The sequence below is a fragment of the Lolium rigidum genome, chromosome 4 (assembly GCF_022539505.1).
Source record: "Lolium rigidum isolate FL_2022 chromosome 4, APGP_CSIRO_Lrig_0.1, whole genome shotgun sequence".
In the NCBI taxonomy this organism is placed as follows: domain Eukaryota; kingdom Viridiplantae; phylum Streptophyta; class Magnoliopsida; order Poales; family Poaceae; genus Lolium; species Lolium rigidum.
In genome coordinates this window covers 158,844,809-158,869,952 of record NC_061511.1, presented here as the reverse complement: position 1 = coordinate 158,869,952, position 25,144 = coordinate 158,844,809, and positions in this window count along the sequence as shown.

Genomic DNA, 25,144 nt, shown 5'->3' with positions numbered 1-25,144 from the left:
CCACAGTTTCTCCCCACCGTTTCGCATAAGCCGGCTTATGCATAAGCAGGAGCCCAAAAGAAGTCGCCCTAAGGCTATGGGTGAGCCCACATCTGGCCGAGGGTGTGTTGCGCATTGCACCCACTGACTAGGTCGGCGTATAGGCCCTCCCATGACGTCGGTAAATGCTATATACCTACCAGGTCGGTGTATATGCCCTACCACAAAGCCAGTAGATGATATATGCCGACCAACTCGGTGGTTGCCAACCATCTCACAACCCCACACGGGGGCTAGGTGATACGTCTCCAACGTATCGATAATTTCTTGTGTTCCATGCCACATTATTGATGTTATCTACATGTTTTATGCACACTTTATGTCATATTCGTGCATTTTCTGGAACTAACCTATTAACAAGATGCCGAAGTGCCGGTTCTCGTTTTCTGCTGTTTTTGGTTTCAGTAAATCCTAGTAACGAAATATTCTCGAATCGGACGAAATCAACGCCAAAGATCTTAGAATCCCCGAAGCATCCGGAACACACGAGAGGGACCGAGGGGGGGCACAGGCCCACCACACCATGCCCGGCGCGGCCTAGGGGGCCCGCGCCCCCTAGGGTTTGGCCAGCCCTTCGACCCCCGGCGCCGCCTCTTCGCCTATAAGAAGCCCCTGGATCGAAAACCCGATACCAATTGACGAAACTCCGAAAAGACTCCGTGGGCGCCGCCATCGTCGCGAAACTCCAATTCGGGGGACAGAACTCGTTCCGGCACCCTGCCGGAGCGGGGAAGTGCCCCCGAAGGCTTCTCCATCGACACCGCTGCCATCTCCATCGACACCGCTGCCATCTCCACCGCCATCTTCATCACCGCTGCTGCTCCCATGAGGAGGGAGTAGTTCTCCATCGAGGCTCGGGGCTGTACCGGTAGCTATGTGGTTCATCTCTCTTCCATGTACTTCAATACAATGATCTCATGAGCTGCTTTACATGATTGAGATTCATATGAGTTTTGTATCACAATTCATCTATGCGCTACTCTAGTGATGTTATTAAAGTAGTTCTATTCCTCCTCGCATGTGTGTAAAGGTGACTAGTGCGTGCACCGTGTGGTTCTTGTCGTAGGCTATGATCATGATCTCTTGTAGATTGTGGAGTTAATTATCATTATGATATTATTGATGTGATCTATTCCTCCTACATATGCATGAAGGTTACAAGTGTGCATGCTATGCTAGTACTTGGTTTAGTAGCGTTGATCTATCTTACACTAAAGGTTACTTAAACATGAGCATTATTGTGGAGCTTGTTAACTCCGGCATTGAGGGTTCGTGTAATCCTACGCAATGTGTTCATCATCCAACAAAAGTGTAGAGTATGCATTTATCTCTTCTGTTATGTGATCAATGTTGAGAGTGTCCACTAGTGAAAGTGTAATCCCTAGGCCTTGTTCCTAAATACCGCTGAGTTACTACTGCTTGTTTACTTGCTTTACTGTCGTTACTACTCGCTCGCAATACCACCACCATCAACTACACGCCAAGCACTTTTCTGGCACCGTTGCTACTGCTCATACTTATTCATACCACCTGTATTTCACTATCTCTTCGCCGAACTAGTGCACCTATTTGGTGTGTTGGGGACACAAGAGACTTCTTGCTTTGTGGTTGCAGGGTTGCATGAGAGGGATATCTTTGACCTCTTCCTCCCTGAGTTCGATAAACCTTGGGTATCCACTTAAGGGAAACTTGCTCGCTGTTCTACAAACCTCTCGCTCTTGGAGGCCCAACACTGTCTACAGGAAAGGAGGGGGAACGTAGACATCAAGCACTTTTCCGGCGCCGTTGCCGGGGAGGAAAGGTAAAAGGCACTCATACTACGGTCTCGTGTAAAGTATTTTTCTCGGCGCCGTCGTGTGTGTGCTCGAAGCTATTTCCTTTAGATCCTGCAATTGCATCTTTTTGTTTCTTGTTTACACTAGTTTGGCATAATGGACAACAATGAGCTTCTTATTCTATTTCCTGATTTAAAACATGGATTGTTTGATGCGAAAATTAAAAAACCTATGAAATCTTCTTTGCATGCTGGTAGTAATATTAGTATGAACGCTTTGAACACCATTGTTGACAATGATATAGAAAGTTCTAAGCTTGGGGAAGCTGGTTTTCATGATATTTTTAGTCCCCCAAGCATTGAGGAGAAAATCTTCCGTGATGATACTTTGCCTCCTATTTATGATGATAATGATAGTAGTCTTTTGGTACCACCTGTTATGGAGGATAAATTTGATTATGATTACAATATGCCTCCTACACTTGATGAGAATAATAATGATAGCTACTTTGTTGAAATTGCTCCCACTACAACTAATAAAATTGATTATGCTTATGTGGAGAGTAATAATTTTATGCATGAGACTCATGATAAGAATGCTTTATGTGATAGTTATATTGTTGAGTTTGCTCATGATGCTACTGAAAGTTATTATGAGAGAGGAAAATATGGTTGTAGAAATTTTCATGTTACTAAAACACCTCTCTATGTGCTGAAATTTTTGAAGCTATACTTGTTTTATCTTCCTATGCTTGTTACTTTGCTCTTCATGAACTTGTTTATTTACAAGATTCCTATGCATAGGAAGCATGTTAGACTTAAATGTGTTTTGAATTTGCCTCGTGATGCTCTCTTTTGCTTCAAATACTATCTTTTGCGAGTGCATCATTAAAACTGCTGAGCCCATCTTAATGGCTATAAAGAAAAGAACTTCTTGGGAGATAACCCATGTGTTATTTTGCTACAGTACTTTGTTTTATATTTGTGTCTTGGAAGTTGTTTACTACTGTAGCAACCTCTCCTTATCTTAGTTTTGTGTTTTGTTGTGCCAAGTAAAGTCTTTGATAGAAAAGTAAGTACTAGATTTGGATTACTGCGCAGTTCCAGATTTCTTTGCTGTCACGAATCTGAGCCCACTGCCCTGCAGGAAGCTCAGAAAATTATGCCAATTTACGTGCATGATCCTCAGATATGTACGCAACTTTCATTCAATTTGAGCATTTTCATTTGAGCAAGTCTGGTGGCCTAATAAAATCCATCTTTACGGACTGTTCTGTTTTGACAGATTCTGCCTTTTATTTCGCATTGCCTCTTTTGCTATGTTGGATGAATTTCTTTGATCCATTGATGTCCAGTAGCTTTATGCAATGTCCAGAAGTGTTAAGAATGATTGTGTCACCTCTGAACATGTTAATTTTTATTGTCCACTAACCCTCTAATGAGTTGTTTCGAGTTTGGTGTGGAGGAAGTTTTCAAGGGTCAAGAGAGGAGGATGATATACTACGATCAAGGAGAGTGAAAGCTCTAAGCTTGGGGATGCACCCGGTGGTTCACCCCTGCATATATCAAGAAGACTCAAGCGTCTAAGCTTGGGGATGCCCAAGGCATCCCCTTCTTCATCGACAACATTATCGAGTTCCTCCCCGAAACTATATTTTTATTCCATCACATCTTATGTGCTTTTTCTTGGAGCGTCCGTTTGTTTGCTTTTGTTTTTGTTTGTGTTTGAATAAATTGGATTACATCATGCTTGTGTGGGAGAGAGACACGCTCCGCTGGTTCGTATGAACACATGTGTTCTTAGCTCATAATATTCATGGCGAAGTTTCTTCTTCGTTAAATTGTTATATGGTTGGAATTGGAAAATGATACATGTAGTAATTGCTATAATGTCTTGGGTAATGTGATACTTGGCAATTGTTGTGCTCATGTTTAAGCTCTTGCATCATATACTTTGCACCTATTAGTGAAGAATACATAGAGCATGCTAAAATTTGGTTTGCATAATTGGTCTCTCTAAGGTCTAGATAATTTCTGGTAAGGTGGTTGAACAACGAGGAAGACAATGTATAGTTTTATAATGCTTGTAATATGTCTTTTATGTAAGTTTTGCTGTACTAGTTCATACTTTTGTTTGCTTCAAACAACCTTGCTAGCCTAAGCCTTGTATCGAGAGGGAATACTTCTCATGCATCCAAATACTTGAGCCAACACTATGCCATTTGTGTCCACCATACCTACCTACTACATGGTATTTTTCCGCCATTCCAAAGTAAATTGCTTGAGTGCTACCTTTAAACAATTCAAAATTTATTACCCCTTATTTGTGTCAATGTTTTATAGCTCATGAGGAAGTATGTGGTGTTTATCTTTCAATCTTGTTGGGCAACTTTCACCAATGGACTAGTGGCTTCATCCGCTTATCCAATAATTTTGCAAAAAGAGCTGGCAATGGGATTCCCGGTCCCAAATTAACAAACTAAAAATAGACACTCCTCCATGGTATGTGATTGTTGGACGGCACCCGAAGGATTCGGTTAGCCATGGCTTGTGTAAGCAAAGGTTGGGAGGAGTGTCATCATAATAAAACTAAAATAAAAAGGCACTCCTTCATGGTATGAGATTGTTGGCAGTGCACCCGAGGATTCGGTTAGCCATGGTTTGTGAAAGAAAGGTTGGAAGGAGTGCCATCCAAAAATAAAATAAAATGGGAGCCGCTCTTTGAAGGTTTGTCTGGCAAGGGGGTTAGAGTACCCGCTACCATTCGTTGACAACAACAAACACCTCTCAAAACTTTATTTTTATGCTCTCTTTATGTTTTCAAAATCAAAGCTCTAGCACAAATATAGCAATCGATGCTTTCCTCTTTGAAGGACCATTCTTTTACTTTCAATGTTGAGTCAGTTCACCTATTTCTCTCCATCTCAAGAAGCAAACACTTGTGTGAACTGTGCATTGATTCTTACATACTTGCTTATTGCATTTGTTATATTGCTTTGCATTGACAATTATCCATGAGATATACATGTTACAAGTTGAAAGCAACCGCTGAAACTTAATCTTCTTTTGTGTTGCTTCAATACCTTTACCTTGAATTATTGCTTTATGAGTTAACTCTTATGCAAGACTTATTGATGCTTGTCTTGAAGTGCTATTCATGAAAAGTCTTTGCTATATGATTCAGTTGTTTACTCATGTCATATCCATTGTTTTGATCGCTGCATTCACTACATATGCTGTACAAATAGTATGATCAAGTTTATGATGGCATGTCACTCCGTAAATTATCTTTGTTATCGTTTTTACCTGCTCGGGACGAGCGGAACTAAGCTTGGGGATGCCGATACGTCTCCAACGTATCGATAATTTCTTGTGTTCCATGCCACATTATTGATGTTATCTACATGTTTTATGCACACTTTATGTCATATTCGTGCATTTTCTGGAACTAACCTATTAACAAGATGCCGAAGTGCCGCTTCCGTTTTCTGCCGTTTTTGGTTTCAGAAATCCTAGTAACGAAATATTCTCGGAATCGGACGAAATCAACGCCAAAGATCTTAGAATCCCCGGAAGCATCCAGAACACACGAGAGGGACCAGAGGGGGGCACGGGCCCACCACACCATGCCCCGGCGCGGCCTAGGGGGCCCGCGCCCCCTAGGGTTTGGCCAGCCCTTCGACCCCCGGCGCCGCCTCTTCGCCTATAAGAAGCCCCCGGATCAGAAAACCCGATACCAATTGACGAAACTCCGGAAAGACTCCGGGGCGCCGCCATCGTCGCGAAACTCCAATTCGGGGACGAACTCGTTCCGGCACCCCGCCGGAGCGGGGAAGTGCCCCCGGAAGGCTTCTCCATCGACACCGCCGCCATCTCCATCGACACCGCTGCCATCTCCACCGCCATCTTCATCACCGCCGCTCGCTCCCATGAGGAGGGAGTAGTTCTCCATCGAGGCTCGGGGCTGTACCGGTAGCTATGTGGTTCATCTCTCTTCCATGTACTTCAATACAATGATCTCATGAGCCGCTTTACATCATTGAGATTCATATGAGTTTTGTATCACACTTCATCTATGCGCTACTCTAGTGATGTTATTAAAGTAGTTCTATTCCTCCCGCATGTGTGTAAAGGTGACTAGTGCGTGCACCGTGTGGTTCTTGTCGTAGGCTATGATCATGATCTCTTGTAGATTGTGGAGTTAATTATCATTATGATATTATTGATGTGATCTATTCCTCCTACATATGCATGAAGGTTACAAGTGTGCATGCTATGCTAGTACTTGGTTTAGTAGCGTTGATCTATCTTACACTAAAGGTTACTTAAACATGAGCATTATTGTGGAGCTTGTTAACTCCGGCATTGAGGGTTCGTGTAATCCTACGCAATGTGTTCATCATCCAACAAAAGTGTAGAGTATGCATTTATCCGTTCGTTATGTGATCAATGTTGAGAGTGTCCACTAGTGAAAGTGTAATCCCTAGGCCTTGTTCCTAAATACTGCCGAGTTACTACCGCTTGTTTACTCGTTTCTATCGCGTTACTATCGCTCGCAATACCACCACCATCAACTACACGCCAAGCACTTTTCCGGCACCGTTGCTACCGCTCATACTTATTCATACCACCCGTATTTCACTATCTCTTCGCCGAACTAGTGCACCTATTTGGTGTGTTGGGGACACAAGAGACTTCTTGCTTTGTGGTTGCAGGGTTGCATGAGAGGGATATCTTTGACCTCTTCCTCCCTGAGTTCGATAAACCTTGGGTATCCACTTAAGGGAAACTTGCTGCTGTTCTACAAACCTCTGCTCTTAGAGGTCCAACACTGTCTACAGGAAAGGAGGGAGAACGTAGACATCACTAGGCGGAAATGTTGGACCTACGAAAGTTTGTTTACGATGTGGAAGTACAGGTTGATGCAAATCTGATTTCTTTCCGTGATTTCTGGACCTAATCCCTCTGTTATTCCTCCTTGTTTGTTCGTAACTCAATTCCATAAGAAAATAGCCCGTCTGTAGCATTACTCCTAGCCTAGGTAACACGTTTAATTTTTTCGTTTCATTTTTGTTTTTTCCTTTGTTTTGTTTATTTTCGAAAATTGTTCATATTTTTGGAGTGTTTGGAATTTTAAAAACAAACAGATTTGAAAAAAAAAATCAAAATCTGGAAAAATTCAGATTAAAAATTGATCATATTTTAAAAAATGTTTAGATTCTAAAAAATGGACATAGATTTAAAATGTTCACATTTCAAAACCGCTCAAATTTTGATTTTTTCGGAATTTTTTTGATTTGAAAATGTCAAAATTTCAATTTTTAATTTTTTTAATACATTCAAACACCTTTCGAAAGCTGGAAAACCCATACATAAAACCAAGAAAACAAGTTGACAAACCGACTAAACCTGGCAGAAAATCGGCCACGATGGATGGGCCTGGCCCAAAATAGAAACGAGGGGTTTGCGACACCGATAGTGGGCCGTATCGGGTGGCATATAATGGGCCTACTTTGCTATCCCGTCAGTTGGGCCAGGGCGTCTAGGCAGCCCATAAAGCATAGCAGAGCTCACTGTAGCTAGCTTTGGTTCCAGGCCTGCCAGCTAAAAGCCCAACCTGGAGCTGAAGCACGTGAAGCCATGCTGGCCCAGTCGCCCTCAGTTCATCGCGACAAGTGAACACAACCCCTCCGGTCGGTCATGTTGCTCGTCGATCGTCTTCTTCCTCGCGCGCTGCTGCGTCCCATCGTGCTCGTTGATCTTCTTCCTAAGGTAACGTTGATCACCATCTCAAAAAAAAAAAAAAAGCTGATCACGTGCGCGGTGGTGATCGTACGCAGGCGCAGCGGGCTCCAACTCAAGCGCGAAAAGACCCCGATAAAAGCTCGATGGGGACTTCCGTTCTGGGCCCGTCAGGCTCCCAGGAGGGCCCAAAAGCAACCGCAAAAGGTACTTATGAATTATTGAATTTGTCATTTGTGCAAGTGGCTGTTTTCGTCACAAAAAGAGCTACACCGGTCACAAGTGGTTCACTTTAAGTCTCTTATGGTGCTCTTTCCTGCCTGATCCTATTTTATCGCCTCACCGCGATTGGCTTTGACAAAAGCTTCTCTGTTCTCAGGATTAGCTTACTTTCCACCCCGATCTCGAAAAGTTCATCAAGCACTTAGCAACAAATCGCCATGATCGTGCGTGGTAAACGAGCAAGATTACATCTGACTTTTGCACACTTTGTTATCGCCTTGATCCAATACATATATATATGCGCACCGGCACAACAATTATCTTCAACAAGTAAGGGGAATCTTATAAGATAATTGTTGAAGATGCTCGAAGTCTCTTCGTCGCTTTTTTTCCGATCCCTTAAGTCAGCTCCCATCATTGGAACCGTGATTGGCTAGAACCAAAGCTTGGGCTCGTGGCATCTCCGACGTGCCGACGGCCGACGCTACGGTTCAATACATCAAGCTTTGGGCAGCCGTGGCGCACACTATCACCGTACTAGGATGGACGAATGGCGGTGCCTACTCGGCCTTCTTCTAGAGCGGTTTGGTCCCGCTCGATGGCGCCCGATAGCTTTGGAAGTCTTTCGCGCCGCTGCGGTACAAGTTCTTTGGTTGGCTCGCGCTCCATGGAAGGTGTCGGACTGCCCACTATGCGGCATCTACGACGAGACGCTGGATCATATCATGCTCTAATGCCCTTTCTCCGCAGCAATCCGGTTCGAGCCGTCCCAATGCCGGGGATGGGTGACCGTGGCTCCAACGGAGGGGAGCATGCTGGGCACGGGGTGGCCCGAGTAGGTGGACAGGATACCGGCATCGTCGCACAGGGTTTTCAGCTTTTGGGCGCTCCTCACCATGCACTCCATCTTGTTCCAGCGGAACGTTAGGGTTTTTTATGGCGGCGTCCTTCCCGCGCACTCCCTCCTTGAGCTCATCAACTCCCAATGGCTTTTTTGGGTCGCTTGTACAAGTGGGACGGTGAGGGAAGTAGACTAGCTTGTCCTCCCCTTTCAGCTTGATTTCAAACCATTTGGTGTTTGAGATCGGCGTGGTGTGGTTCTCTTATGTAACATAAACTCTTTCAAGATTAATATAACGACGCGCAAATCTCCTGTAAGTTCTTGAAAAAAAAGCTTCACTTCCTGCCCTCGAAAAGCTCACCAAGCACTCGAAAACAAGTGGCCGAGATTGTGCGTGGCAAACGAGCAAGATTCTACCCAACTTTTGCAGACGCTGTTATCTTCCCCTCGTTCGTTCCTCATGCGCATCTTAATCAAAACTTTCACTTCCCTGAGCCAATACCTATATCCGCACGAGCTAGCGTTCGGGCACGCAGAAGAATAAAACTAATTAAGCCTCTTCTCTAATCCATCATGTGATCGATGATAACTGATAAGCCGCATCCACGCACGCATGTGGCGTCGGGTCGCGTCCACATGGCTAAACTCCAAACAATGGTCTACCATCCAACCACCAAAAATTATGCCACGCATTAGGTCGCCGAATCGGATTAGTTTCAGCATTATTAACGGCACGGGCTCCATTCGGGTTCAGATATTTCATAACCCGCGCGCTAGGGGTCCATGCAGCATGCATCATATATGCATGGATCGATCCCCTCCAATCCAGATTATTAGGTCGCTGCCTCCCTCCCAATTATTTGCAGACTACATTCATTTCGGCCATGTGTTGTGGGAATGCATGCATGCGATGCAATGCAATGCGAGCGAAACAAACAAAGCACGCCGACGCGATCGATCGACCTGCTAATTTAATAGTGAATGTACTGGATTAGTAGGAACATAGGGTTTAGGGTTGGCCGGTACCAAAAGTGAACAGCCACTTTTCTTGTCAAGTACGTTGGAGTTCAGACGATGGAACGAGCGATCGATCGAGCCTGGTGACGGGCAGCTTTCGCCTTTTAGCTTGGCCTACTGCAATCTTCTCGACGTACGTACACTCGATTCGAAGTGGGAATTTTGTCTGTGTTGTTTTGTCACTACTCGTATGCGTATATGAAATTTACGGTTCGATCGTTTTTCTGAAAAGAAAAAAATATATGCTCGTGTTCGGAGATATAAGCGACTCGGTTTTGTCTATATACGGATGAATCTGTCTACATGCATTTTATTACGGATTTGCTACAAATCAGTCGACTGATTTGCTTTTCATTGTCAGTCGAATTTTGAGCCGTTCGTTTCGTGCTTTACGATTCGTGTTGCGGGTTGGTCTGCCTGGCTGTTGTTTGTGTCCCGCGTCGTACTCCGACCCGGTTTTCCTGGTTTTTTTCTGGTTTGGTTTTTTCGGTTTTTACTTCCCCTTTTCCATTTCGTACGTTTCCAATTCCCTCTTTCTTCTCGTGTCATTTGGGCGGAGGGGAGAGGTGGGAGGAAGGCGATTTTGGGGGAGGGCCGCACGATCCCGCGGTTCGTCGGCGGGAAGGAGGCGGCGCGGTGCCGCGGTTCGTCGGCGGGAAGGGAGGCGGCGCGGTGCCGCGGTTCGTCGGCGGGAAGGGAGGCGGTGCGGTGCCGCGGCGCGTCGGCGGGAACGGAGGAGGTGAGTTGATTTCGTCGGTGTGCTTTGTGGTGTAGTACCCGGTAGAAGGCGGGAAGGAGGAGACGGAGCTGATTTTTTGGTGTTGTCCTTGATTGTTCGTCGTAGCGGCTACGGCGGAGGTTTGGTGGAGCCAGTGAGGGGGCGCTGAGGTTGCGGAGGGTTTGTGTGGTGATTTTGCTGCTGTTTTTGTCGGAGAGGGCGTGGCTACTCGCGAAGAGGGCTGGTAAGCTGTTTTTGTGTGGTGATTTTGCTCGTTGATTTTTTCTGTTCATGGATATCGGGCGGTGTTGGCTTTGCATACACTCGCCGAATAGGCTTGATTTGTGCTAGTTAGCCTGATTTTTGGTCCCATGTTAGCCTGATTTTTTGTAGGTTGTGGTAGTTCGTTTAGCTTTCTGTGTTGTTTTTTGTCTGAATTATTGTGCAAAATGTGAAGTATATGTGTTCAGAGCAAAATGCATCTGACTTGAGTAGACCAAAATGCATAATGAGCATATTATAAGAGGTCTCATGCTGTTATGGGATCCAGGAGATTTTTTTGTAGACCATCTTACAAGCTGCAATAGTGTGAAGTTTTTGGGCAAGTTAAATGCATTATGGTGTTCTTGCGTGGTCGGTCCATCTTAGTTATGTTCATCTTCATGTGCAGGGTGTCCTTTTGTTTGCGGGCAGTAATGGATTTTTTATTGGAAGCATATGGAGATGGTGACAGTGATGAGTCACCTCCAGGATTTGACAAGCATAATGTGAAATTCTATGAAGATGTGCTCACCGATGGTGACAGTGATGAGTTTTCAAAGGTAAAACATGTTTATATGAGTGGGGTAAGCATGTTTTCGATGGGCGGCGTGCGAGTGCCGTAGGTTTTTTCCAAAGTCCACAACAACCTCCTATTCAATTGTTTTTTCCTTTTTCTCGAATTGCTTTTGAATTTTTCCAGGAGAAAGCATTAAAGGATGCCAAGTTTGATGAAGCATCAGAAATCCAGTTGCGAAGCAATTTCATTCCTGTCAGCAAAGATACAGTTCACAATATTCTTGAGATTCCAAATAGTGGTTTGGAAGTTGTGTCTGATCGGGAAGCATGGCGCAGTTTCATCTTGTCTCATTTCAATGTCACATCGATTCCTCAAGTATCATTTTTTGGGAAGAAGCTAAAGTCTGAAGAAAATTTGTTTGATGAGGATATTTTAATTTGTTTCATGATTGTCCTGTTTCAAAGTTTCCTTTGCCCAAATTCTAGCTTACAACCCAGACACGCAGTACTTGCACTGTTCGGAGATGTTGCTAATATCATGAAGTACGATCTATGCAAATTTGTGTATGATTGGCTTGTGAGCGAGCATCAAGAAATTCCGCAAAGCGATAAAAGTTTCTGCAAAGAGACAAATCACACTTGGAGGAAATCACTACATCCTTGCTGTAAGTAATTTTTTTAGTCTCACTACATAGGCTTGCTGTAAGTTCTTTTTATTGATCATCATCTTGATGTGTTTCTTTGTTTTTGTGTGTTGTGGATGTTTTCCTCCAGGGTTGCGTACCTTGACGGAGTTGATTTTGGATTGAAGTCACTACCAGATGTTGTGCCTCGAGTTCTTATGTGGAAAGGAACCAGAATAAGAGACTATGCAGATTTGGATAAGTGTAGTGGGAATTCTTTTGGGAAGAGACCATTGAAGCATGTGTCTTATGTTAGTAAAGTTCAGGTTATTTTATATCTTCTTTGCCCTATATTTTTTAGGGATTTCTATTTTCGTGCCCTCGGTTCCTTAGTTGTGCTCAGTTTTCCCCAGCCCCTTAGTTTTTCCTCGCTTTACCCTAGCCTTTGTCCGAAGACCCGCAGAAGGAGCTCGGACGGAAGGAATCCGTTTATTTGGACGTTCCGTGGCCGACGTGTTGCGCCGCGTCGTCCGTGGGGCCGCGTCGTGTGGGGCCGCGTCGCGTGGGGCTGGTAGAAAGGGACCGTGTGGGACGAGACGAGAAGCGTTTGGTTGCACGTGAGCGAGGAGCTGGGTTTTGTCTCTCTCGGCCCAAATTGGCATTTTTAAGAGCACATTTTCCCCTCTTTCTCTCTCTGTCTTTTTCACCAAATTAGTATCAAATCTAGAGAAGCTTCTATTTCTGTCTTTCTTCAATATGGCAGCAAATCTAGTAGCAAATCTCTCGGGGTTATTTATGCCTTTTGGCCCTCGTTTTTTGCCCAATATGGCAGCAAATCTAGTAGCAAATCTAGAAGCTATTATATGATAAATTCACAAGAAGCATAATCGTAAAACTAAGTATAATACATAGGTAAACCGCATACAGAGCAGCCAAAAGCAGCCAATAACATTGTTAATGTTCACGACAAACTAAGCTGCAAAAATATACAAGATCACGCACGCAATGTATGGACAACAAGAAGATTAGGATGAATGAATTTGTTCTTCATTCCTCCTCATATATTTCTCCGTCGCTCCATTCGTGCAATTCCCCAAGGAAATATTCATTGAACTCCTTCCGTCTGCAGGTGTGAGGCCAATACATCCTCCAAACGGTATGGCTCCGTGTTCATTTCTCAAACCGTAGAGTCCTATTCTATCCACACGTAGTGGCCACTCATCCCGGGCATTTGTATCATGAGAGTACGCTCCGATATAACCCAAATCCGTGTAGTAGATGTCTGCCGAGGTTGAAGTGTCGGGTACACTCGGTGTCGACGGAGATACACCGGATATAATTCACGAAGAAGGCATTACCGCCAATGTTAGTGACCGGATGGAGAGAGCGGCTTCGAGTGTCCACACGGTACACCAATGGTTTGCCCGCCAAAGCCGCGCCGACCAACAACACAAGCAGCGGATCACCATCCGACTTCACAAGGTAGAACTTCGACGTCCAAGTTCTGGAAATGAAATTAGTGTCTCCATCTTGACAAGTGCTTCGCGCGCTGCTGCAACCGTATATTGGTGCACACTATTCTTCCGATCTCAAAATTGTCCGCAGCCTATCGCATACAGTTCACCATTGAACGGGGTAATGCAACGGAAACCATGGTTCTTGATCGAAAATCTTCCTTCTCCCCAATCCCCATCTTCATTTATATCCTTAGTTGGAGTGCTCTCATCGACCCAACCAATTTCCGGCGGGTAATGTGTGGCAACGAAGACCATAGTCGGGGATTTGAGAACAGTGATCGATTTCGGAAAAACGGATGGCATCTCGCGCCTCAAACATCGTGTTCGATTTCTTTGTGAGTGGGTTCAAGCAGCCGTATCTTGTGCGGTGGGTTCTTCCGGGCAAGCACGATGACGCCACGGGAAAAGCCGACGAAGTAGAATCTAAAATATATTGAAAAGATAACATTCAAGCACTAAGATTGAAAATAAGATCTATGGTGACGCCACGGAAAAGCCGAGGAATTTGAACCTTGCACGAACCGGCAGATAGATCTATGGTGACGTAGCGGGATGTGCCGAGATGGAGGAAGGTGAACTCAGCGGCGCGTGGAAGGGCGTGGTGTAGCATGATCCATTCGTGCAGGTGCACGTCGGGATCGAGTAAACCCGAGCGCCAATTTCTACGTACTTGCCTCATAGCAGAGTAGCTGTCCACGTACTCCTCTTTCGCCAATAAGCATTCGCCGATCTTGTGAAGTGGTCCGTCAGCCGTGAGACCGGCCCAGTTCACGGAGGCGCCGCGCTTGGATGCGCCGCCCTCGGATGCGCCGGGCTCGGCGGCGACGGGCTCGGCGGCGACGGGCTCGGAGGCGACGGGCTCGGGGGCGATGGCCGCCGGCGCATTCTTCTTCTCCATCGCCGGCAGGGGAGGGCTCGTACGGCGGTTGGGGTTTTTTGGAGAAGTTGATGGGACGTGAGAGGGGTGGTTTCGTGCGTGAGCGATAATGAGACGTACCGTGTGCGAGAGGAGGGAGAGAGGGGCTTACGCGTCCTAAATGCGACCCGAGTCAACAATGGCACGTCTTCCACGTCCGCACCGCGACACGCGTCAACAATGGCACGTCTTCCACTTCGCACCGCAACACGCGTCCTCGAGTCTAACCCTGGAAATTTAGATATACTCATGTATACCCTCGAGTCATATACTAGCATTTTTTGTATGCTCAGTTTTCACCTTGAGTGCTAATACTCGGCTAGTGCAATATACTCGGCTTTACCCTCAAGTGGCTGGTCAACAGAGAGTCAACAAATGGGATTAACTAGTTAAATGAGTTATTTAATGTGCAAAAAATTCCGAAAAGGAGTGGCACTTACTCATGGAGTCTTTACCACAAATTTCCACTTCTCAAATCATAGATAAATCGTAGATAAATCAAGTTTCACCACAAATTGCCACTTCTCAAATCACCTAGTAGCTATGAAGGTGCATGGTTTTCCATAATAAGCCCTACCCAAAACAGCTTTCCCCAAAACATACTTTGTCCGAATGAGACCATAATTTTCACACTCATGTAGATTTGTATTGCAAATAGTTTGAGGTAGGCCAAGATGGGTTTCATTGTACAAAACACGCATTTTCCATTTTTTAAATCTCATATTTGAATCCCTTAGTCTCGTTTACTACTCACTTGCCCTTGGTTTCTTGATACTACTCAGCTTTGCCCTCTCCCTTCACAAACTCTCACGGACGCCCAACATTGCCCCGATTGGTCTAGCCCATGTCACGCGGATCGTGCCCGACGACCGTTGATCGTATGATCTAACGGGCGGGATAACCCCTATCTCTCTCTCCGGTCGGGGCCACCACCCTCTCTCTCTCTCGTCGTCGGTTAGCTTCACGCAAAGTTTGGTTTTCTGCATTATTTTTCACGAGCTAAATTATAAACTCTTTTTAGGCATTACTTTTCACGCAAAAAATGATAAACCATCACCGATTTGTTGTAGCCATTACTTTTCACGCACAAAAATGATACACCATCACCCATTTCGTGTACCCATTACTTTTCACGCAAAAAATGATAAACCATCACCGATTTTGTTGTAGCCATTACTTTTCACGCACAAAAATGATAAACCATCACCGATTTGTTGTAGCCATTACTTTTCACGCACAAAAATGATACACCATCACCCATTTCGTGTAGCCATTACTTTTCACGCAAAAAATGATACACCATCACCCATTTCTTGTACCCATTACTTTTCACGCAAAAAACAATAAACCATCACCGATTTCTTGTAGCCATTACTTTTCACGCACAAAAATGATACACCATCACCCATTTCGTGTACCCATTACTTTTCACGCAAAAAAATGATAAACCATCACCGATTTTGTTGTAGCCATTACTTTTCACGCACAAAAATGATAAACCATCACCGATTTGTTGTAGCCATTACTTTTCACGCACAAAAATGATACACCATCACCCATTTCGTGTAGCCATTACTTTTCACGCAAAAAATGATACACCATCACCCATTTCTTGTACCCATTACTTTTCACGCAAAAACGATAAACCATCACCGATTTCTTGTAGCCATTACTTTCCTTTTAGGCATTACTTTTCACGGTAAAATGATAAACTATACCCCCACAACGGTCGTCTCCTCCTTAATTTATTGTGTATAAACCCCCACAACGGTCATCTCCTCCTTATTTTATTGTGTAAACCCTACAACGGTCATCTCTCCCTTATAAACACCCACACGGCCATCCCTTGTGTCAATAGGTTCTGCCTCTCTCTTCTTTTCGTTCACATACACTTTATCCATTGCCATGGCTTCCACGTCTCGGACGCGGACCGGAAGGGGAAGGGGAAGGGGAAGGGGAAGTGGATCATCATCATTGCCACCACCACCGTCAACACTGCCATTGATCATAGAGGAGTTCTTCATCGTCGTCTATGAAGACCCTTTGGTCAAGAAGGTATGTACGTGTTCCCACATATATGATGCATGTGATTAATTATGGGCATGTTCTAAAAACCTTTAATTTCAAGGGTTCCCTAATTTCAAACGATCGGCGCTCGATCTCTTTGCAGGAACTCCCAAAAAAAATTGCGGACTATCTTGACGGCAAGGAGCCAGCTAAGGTGTATCCGCAAGCAGCTGATCTGCGGTCCTCGTCTCTCGGACCGTGGAGGTCCTATTTGACGGACAAGGCCGGATGTACCTCGACAAGGGCTGGGAGAAATTCGCCATCGCGCACGGTGTGGATTTCGGCTGGTTCGTACACTTCAAATATGAAGGCGATGATGTGCTCACAGGTGAAGGTGTTCGACGGAACAATGTGCAGGAGGTACTACTACTCGGACGACGAAGATATCGACGATGAAAGCGACGACGACGTGAAGCCATGCATCCATCCCCTTTAGATAATTAAGGGGATTATGACCAAGAATATATATGTAGCTTCATATGCATCGATTTAGAGATCTAGCTATTTTCTATATATTATGCATGTAAAAAATAATATCGCATTTCCACTATTATTCGAGCACCACATCCTCCAAACGATGCCGATGCCGATGCCGATATCGGCATGGTCGGAACGGCTATGCTCGCCGCCACTCGCTAGGTCAACGTCGGGATGCACAATGTTTAGCATAAGAGTCACTTTAGATTAAGCTACGAAAATGGGCCGAGGCGACCCCTACAGAGCGGCTCTATATTATATTCTCTAAATAAAATAGACGACCACAACGGTCATTGGCTGCGGAGGCCCCACGGAGCGGCAATATATAATTTTCTATAAATAAATAGACGACCCACTCGGTCATTGGCTGCGGCAGCCCCATAGAGCGGCCCCATTTGTCATTGGCAGCACCGCGTATACAATCGAGGAAATAAAACGGCCCACGCGTCGCCGGTAGATGGATCCACCCGTCGAAGCACGAGACGGTCGGCCGAGGAACCGACCTCACGGTAACGGTAAGGCCTCTGACCTGACGGCAACCCGCGTCTTCGAGGGGTTTCAAACTAGAGGGAGGGGAAAACTGAGGAAAAACTAACGAGCTGGGGAAAACTGAGTACAACTAACGAAGCAGGGCACGAAAATAGAAATCCCTATTTTTTATTCTATTAGTTTTGTTTTCTTTTTTTGTAGCTACCTCAGTAAAACCTTTCATTTTTGGTTTGGTTGTTGCAGTCAAAAGAACCTCAATATTCACAAAGTACATTGCCATATTTACATGATTCTAGTGGAAGGAGACAATTCAAGCATGTGTCTGATGCAAGTAAAGTTCAGGTTATATCTTGTTTTTTGATATAATCTCTTTTATTTTTTAATTTGTTTTTTCTTCTAGTTCTTTTGCAGTAAGAAAATTGTTTTCGTTTTTGGTTGTTGCAGCCGAAGAACCCGAACATTCTCAACATAGAGTGTCGGAAAATGTTCGTTCCAATATTCAAACCGCACAACCATCTTTCATTGATAAATTGTCCTTTTTACTTGGACCATGCTTGGATACCAAGGTATTTTTTTTTACCTTTTTCATGGTGTTCTTATTGTTTGCCGTCTGTATGCAAATGGGTATAATATGTTGAAACTATTTTATTCATTTTTGCTGCAACTAAAAACTATAGCAGAGGTTGTTAAATTGAATACCGTTGGAAATCCAGAGAGATTGAACAAAAGTGTGAAGAGATTGTTTGTCGTGTGCTCAAAGGTTTGTATGTGGGCAACCTGTAACATCGACCTTCATACTTCTACTAGCAAGGCAGTACCAAACGCAACCAAGAAATGTTCCGAACCGTTAATTAGCAGTCCTAGTTTCAAGATTGATCCCGATGATAAGGATTTGAGCAAAAAGATGAAACAGGTGAAAATTTTCTCCCTACTTTTTTCACTTTTAGTTCTGATCTTACTTGTTAGTTATTATTGTTTTTTTTTGTTCACCGGTATTTGGGGTTATATACTAGTCTTCTATTTTTTTCATTTTTCAAATTTGTTCTCACTCAAATTAAACTTTATTAATTTGCAGATTTCGACTTCGATATCGGAGAGGCAAGCTTGCTTCAGTGCAAATATCAAGAGTTAGCTAAAAGATTGAATGCAAGGGGCAATGTTTTTCAAGCACCGGACAACTTCGATTTTTCCAATAGTGGTACTTGCTACAAATCGAATTATTGTTCCAATGAAGTTCAACATGTTCCCAATGTCCAGACTGTGAAAAATGATGGAAACATACAAAGTATGTTTTTTGTTTGAAACAGTGCTAATTTTATTTTCATATTTTCATATTATATTTTTACTAATTTCTTTTTGTTTGGAAATTACATTGTTAAACTAGACCCCAAGATCAAGGACAATGTCATCATCCTTGATGCGTCGAATTCACCAATCTCCGATGCAAGTAATGAAACAACCTTCTGGGAATGAAACCACCTTTCAATCTCCAATAATTCCAAGGAAACTGACTGATGTCTTTAGTGAACAGGTTCAAACTGACATCTAATTGTGCTATCTAGTCTTCACCTTTACTTCTCTATTTTTTATTTTTATCGTGTTTTTGTTTACTTGTGTTGTTTCCATACGAAGTCAAAACTAAAAGCCAAGACTTCCTTTGGAATTCCTTCTAAGTGTGCAAGCAATTTGTTTCTGCTAAAGAAGAACTCAATTGATTTGACATCTCCAGTATGCTCCAAAAGTAACTACGTGCTTCTAGATGATGTATTAATCTACACCCTTTTATCTAAAATATTTCTCTGTATGATTTATAGTTTTGCAACAACACATTTAATTTGACAGTTTTTTTTATCCCAGTCTCTCGATCCTTTTAGCTTGTCAAATTACCGGCCAAAAATATTTCAAAGATAGATGCAATACACTGTCAAAGGAAGCCAATGATGCGTATAATAAGCTTGTTTCTGTAACAAACTTAGATAAAGCAGATAATTCAAATGGTGATTCACAAGTTCAAGAAACTATCCAAATTTCACAGTCGCCTGAGGTTAGCAGTTTCTTTTTCTCATACGATTTTTTATATGATTTTTTATGTAAGTTCGAGAATTACATGTTTTTTCCTACATGCTGCATGATATGTAAGTAGATGAACTTTATGTAAATACTGTCCAAAAGGTTATGTAAGTTAGAGGTTTACATGTTTTTCCTACTTACTACATGATATGTAAGTAGAACAGCTTCATGTAATTTCGAGAATTACATGTTCTCCTACATGCTGCATGATATGTAAATACTTTTCCAAAAGGTTTTGTAAGTATGACTACTTTTTTACATGATCAGCAGTCCTGTAAATATGGTAATGTGGATTTAGTAATTTTCGTTTTTTACATAGTTGTATTCCTAGTTTTACATAATTAGTAATCTTGTAAATACATAATGTGGGATCTGTAGAATCAAGTATTTTCCTTGAGATTTAGTTTTTTACATAACCTAAACTCAGTGTTTTTATATCATCTAAATACATACTGAGCGTACAATAACTTCTGATTTTTTTTACCTCATTTTTGCATAATTGGTGTCTTCTTTTTCTCAGTTACTGTCTGTAGGATTTTTGATGTTTTTCTGTTCATATATCAGGGGAAACAAGTTGATACTGACTTGAGCACACAAGTAAGGCCTAGTGCCCAAAGTCTTGGATTAAATCAAGTTGATACTAACATACCAGGATCATCTAGCAAGAGTAACAACTATTTTGTACCCACAAGGCGCATTGTACCGGGAAGATACAACTCAGACCCATTTGTCTCAACTCAATGTACACGTTACCCTCTCTTACCATCTGAGAGGCCATATTATAGCGCTATTTGCTACATTGGGAACCACAATGAATGGAAAAAGTAAGTAGATCAACTTTCCAATGTCTTTTACATGTAGTACAATAAGATTCTGTAAAATTAAACATTCTTTTTTTTGTTTTCGAATTTGTACAGGTTAGAAGCAGTAAATATGAAAAGTCTTTCTGTTCTTTTCAATCTTTAGCAACACCGCAACCATATGGTCACATTGATAACTACCTAGTGCTAGTTTATTGCCGCAAGCTATTCATGGATCATCACCCAAGATACTCAAAGAAACATACCTTCTTTTCATATGTCGGGGTAAGGGTACAATTATACCTTCTTTTCCATAATCTTTTGTTTTTTCTTTTTTCTACTTTTGTTTTATGAGTGTTTTTTTTACGGGAAGCAATTTACCAATACAATGAAAAGAACGGAGATGTCGTGCAACATGCCTTTCAAGGAGAAAACAAGTGCATACCCTATGTGGCGCTCCAATCAGGTTCGTGTCTGGAACATTTTTTGATTTTTCTTAACTTCTTTTATATATCTTTTTATTTGTTTAATTCTTTTCTTACATTTTATCCAGCTATCATTCCCTTTATGCATTGGTGGCCACTGGTTTGTTTTTGCTGTCTGCTTCAAAGCAAAAATGTTCGCTTTCGCGACTCACTTTACACGAGAGAATTCAAGTTACCATCAGACAATTGATCATGTTTTGGTAACATTTTACATAATTTATTCCTTTTTTCATTTTTGTAGTTGTTTTTGATTTACTCCTAACTGTCCATATTTTCTGATTTTTCTAGTTGGAAAAGTTTGTTCACCTATGGGACATAATTGTCACTCCTATAATGCCTTACCAAATTAATTTCAATGAATACCAAATAGTTTATCCATATGTTCCGAGACAAACTAATCCGTAAGTATTGGTTCATTGACATTTATTTTTTAAATTAAACTAATATCCAAATTGGTGTTCACTGTAACGAACTAAAAAATGGTGCATGTTTCTTTCCCGGTGATGACCGTGGAGCTATCGCTCTCAAGATATTGGATGTGTGGCATTCAAGAGCACAACTACGTAACATCTTCTCATCAAATGACATCCTAAACATCAGGATCAAGTTGGCAAATGAGATTTACTTCAGCAAGCACAACCAAGTTGACAAAACTGTTGTGTCTGAATTTTTGGTGATGTATGTATTACTGTATTTTGATGGAATTTCTTTGCCCAAGTAAACTATCGATTTTGTTGACACAACAGGTTCTATTTTTTTTGTTGTAATTCTTGTTTTCTTCATTCACAGGTTGGTCTGAAGTAAGATGGACAGTACTACAAGTTTGATGGATGATCGGTGGGGGGGGGGGTGGGGGAACAACTAACATGTGAATCAACGCAGCAGAGATTTTCATGAACAGAGGATCTGTTTTTGTTTTCATTTTTTGTTATAGTTTACAGGTGAAGACACTACTATAGAACGGATGCTCATTTCATCTAGTTTTTAGAGGATCATTTTCTGTTTTCTTGGTCACAAGTACAAAGAGACAAGTACTTTCTTCTGCTGTCGTCTTGTGGACTACAACCTTTTCCCGTGTGATTTTTTTCTGCTATTATGAGTGTTTTTGGTTGTGTATATACTTTATGCGTTGGCCACTTCAAAACAATAGAGAATCGAGTCAACCTCAGATGTTTTCATAACATTACAATAGGAAAATGAATATCCAATATTTTTCTGGCAGAGTACAATAACAAACAAACACAACTTATTGTTCAATTCTGATGTACTCTTTTTCATCTCTCCAATTCTTGATGGATCACCGTCTTCCATTACGTCTTCTGGCCATCTTCTGCCTTTGATTTCTATGACTTTGGATTATCATCATCATCCTTCACTTTATTGTTGTCTTACTCTTCTTGCTAGTTCCAACATCACCTGCACATACATTTTTATTTTTGGTGAGCAAATGTTTTCTGTACTTTTAAAAGTAAGAGAGCAATAGTATTTTTTTAAAAGTAATGTATTTTGCTCAAAAATAAATACTAACCTTTGTTTATATTCCGCGGGTTTATTGATCTCGAACGTTTCTTCTTAGGAAGGTCAAACACTTTGTCCAAGTCTGGACAGTTCCTTTTCGTGTGTTTATTAGATCCACAGTGGGTGCAGCTGTAGAACTTGTTTTGTTTAATTGCTTCCTTTATAGTCAACATTCTAGGCCTTCCTTTTGTGTTCGCAACATCGGGATCTTTCGAGGTAATACTTGATGAGCTGAAATCGAATCTCCGGCAGACGGGACATGCGTCACAAGACGTGTGGAGGTACTTGCCAGCTGAACTGTCTCTTGTTCTTCATTATCCATATCGGCTAAAACCTCGATCAATTCTTCTGATTTCTTGTAGGTAGTAATCACTTTTTCTTTTGGTTAGTGAAGTCTGTTGCAGCAGATGCGCACACTCATCTTTGAAAGAACATTGAATCCGAGAGCGAGTTGTTCTTCCCGAATTGGTGATCCTTTCATGTTATTTCCATTCAGCTTTCCTTTCTTTTTTCTCCATCGGTCTATAATGTACTTCTCTGGGATTTCAGGGACATTCAAATGTACCATTACTTTCAAGATGTGTGAACATAGGATACCATTTTTCTGGAAGAAACAACAAACACAGGTATACTCAGATTCCTTGGCATCCATTTGCACTAAGTACTGCCTTGTCCTATGTTCTTTGTACGGGTAGTTAGCAGCTTGTGATATAAAGTAAATCCTTTCTTTTTCATGCTCAACCAATTGAAGTCTTGTTGTATCTGCAAGTTGCCATTGAAATTTCCTGAAAATGCTGATGTTGTACAAATGGTGTGCTTGCCTTTCAATGTAAAGCTTTGACCAATACTTGTCATCTGGAACTTTCTTTAAACGCGCATTGTGATCGCATTGGTATTCCCTGTCTATTATGACATCTAGTACGATCCTGGTACTCGCGTAGAAAACTAGTGATGCTAAATTTTGCACCAACTCCCAGCTTGAAAAGTGCATTCATACCTTCACCTGCGTGTTCGTTGTTTGAAGGAAAGGGAAAAATTTGTCTTTGAAATAGACAGTACAAATTTTTTCCGATTTTTCCACATTGTGACAAATTGATCTATGTGTCCAACTTGATACTTTTGTATCATCTCTTGCCACAATGTTTCAAATTCTTCCATCGTCAAACCGTTGTCAATGATATCTTGCAAATCTTCATACAACCCGTCATTTTTTTGAAATGTTGAGCCACACTTGTCGTCCAATTTCTTTTTGACATGGAACAAGCAAACCCCGTGAATAGCATTGGGAAAGACTCTGCTTATACCTGCTTCCATTCCTCTCGTCTTGATCTCGTTATGATTGTTACTGGAGCTACACCATTCATTGCTATCTTAAACCGCTCGAAAGCCCACTCAAATGAATCTGCAGTTTCATTGACAATGAGACAGCAGGCAAACAATGTGGTAGTTCCATGACGAGACACTCCAACAAATGGAGCAAATGGGAGGTTGTATTTGTTGGTTAGAAATGTTGTGTCAAAACTAACACAATCACCACACTCTTCATAACTTATTTTGCACCTTTCATCCGTCCGTGAAAATGCTTCTAACTTTATCTTCGGAATCTAGCTCAAATGAGTAGTAAAAACCAGGAGTTTCGCTTGCTTCTTGTTGAAAATGCCGACAACTTCCATCATGTCAGTGTTGTGCATCTCACGGTTAATTTTCGTGCCAAAGTTACTGACATGTCTCTTATCGTATGGAAGCATAGCAATGCCACCTCTCATGTAAGCAAGGATTGATACGATCTTTCTTGTAGAATTGTTTGTTCTTTTCAATGTCCTTATCATATCCTTCTCTCGGTTCGAGTCATGTATTTGTGTGATCTGAAGCAATTGCTATTTGGGTCCAAGTCATGGTTATGTTCCAAATTTAGTTTTGTTATCTGCCACTTTCCCAACCTCTCACTGACAATAACCTCAGCCTTGCAATCTGTTCTGGATATAACTGTTGTCTGTCTCTGAGGTACTAGATTCTCCCTTTCAGCTTGCCCTCGTTCTTCCATATCTATGGCATTTCATAGTAAATCTAGTGACCTCGTTGTTTCTTTTCTTGCTAATTGTTCCGTAGTTCGAAACAATAATCGAAGAATAACCAGCAACATTAGAATAGAAGGATATAAATTTTTGAGCTTCTTCCTTAGTTGCAAACTGCCGATTTAGGCTACGGTTTTATTCGACTTTGGAAATTATTGACATTTCCTTCTCCTGTGAGCTCGCTTTCTCATTTTCAAGGAAATTTTCAATATCTTCTTCTCGTCGGATATTCTTCTTCACTATCTTGATGATGTCCTCGATGCTGATGTTGATCTCGGTTCTTTATCTGCAGATGTCGATGCTCGTTTTGTCGGGCCCGAGCTCCACCGACACCTCTCTAGATTTCCCGCAGCTGGTCCCTTCACCATCGGCATGTTCTTGATCCACACCCGGTGATGCTGTTGTTGTATCAGCATGATCTATTGAGTCTGCTTCACCATCTTTGTAACTGTTGTCTCCTTTAGCGGCCTGTTTCAATTTTCACAAGGTAAAATTGATCATGTTTTCTTACTAAGCATTTTTTCTCCGCATTAGTACTGAACTATTTTATTTCCCTGTTACCTCATCTAGCTGCATGTTGTTGAATATATCAACATCATTCCATGGATTAGAGCGGTCAACTAATGCACTATCGACTTGATGTCCAACATGATGAATAACCTGAAAAATTAACAAAACATCCCAAAAACTTGTTACTTGTATGTTATCCACATTCAATAAAGACACTGTAGGTACATCTTTTTTCTTTTTACATACATCTGAATATTGCATTCCAAGTGAATGATTTCCGATGTCTTGATGACTGCTATAATCAGTATCCATCTGCATGCAAAACATATTTAAAATTTTAGTTTTTTATTTCAAATTTAAAACTACATTACACAAGAAAATATTTTTGTACAGAATATGCTTTTTTCATTACCTCGAAACTCTGATGAACACCATGAAGTACATTTGAAGTTTGTACTAGTTTTTTT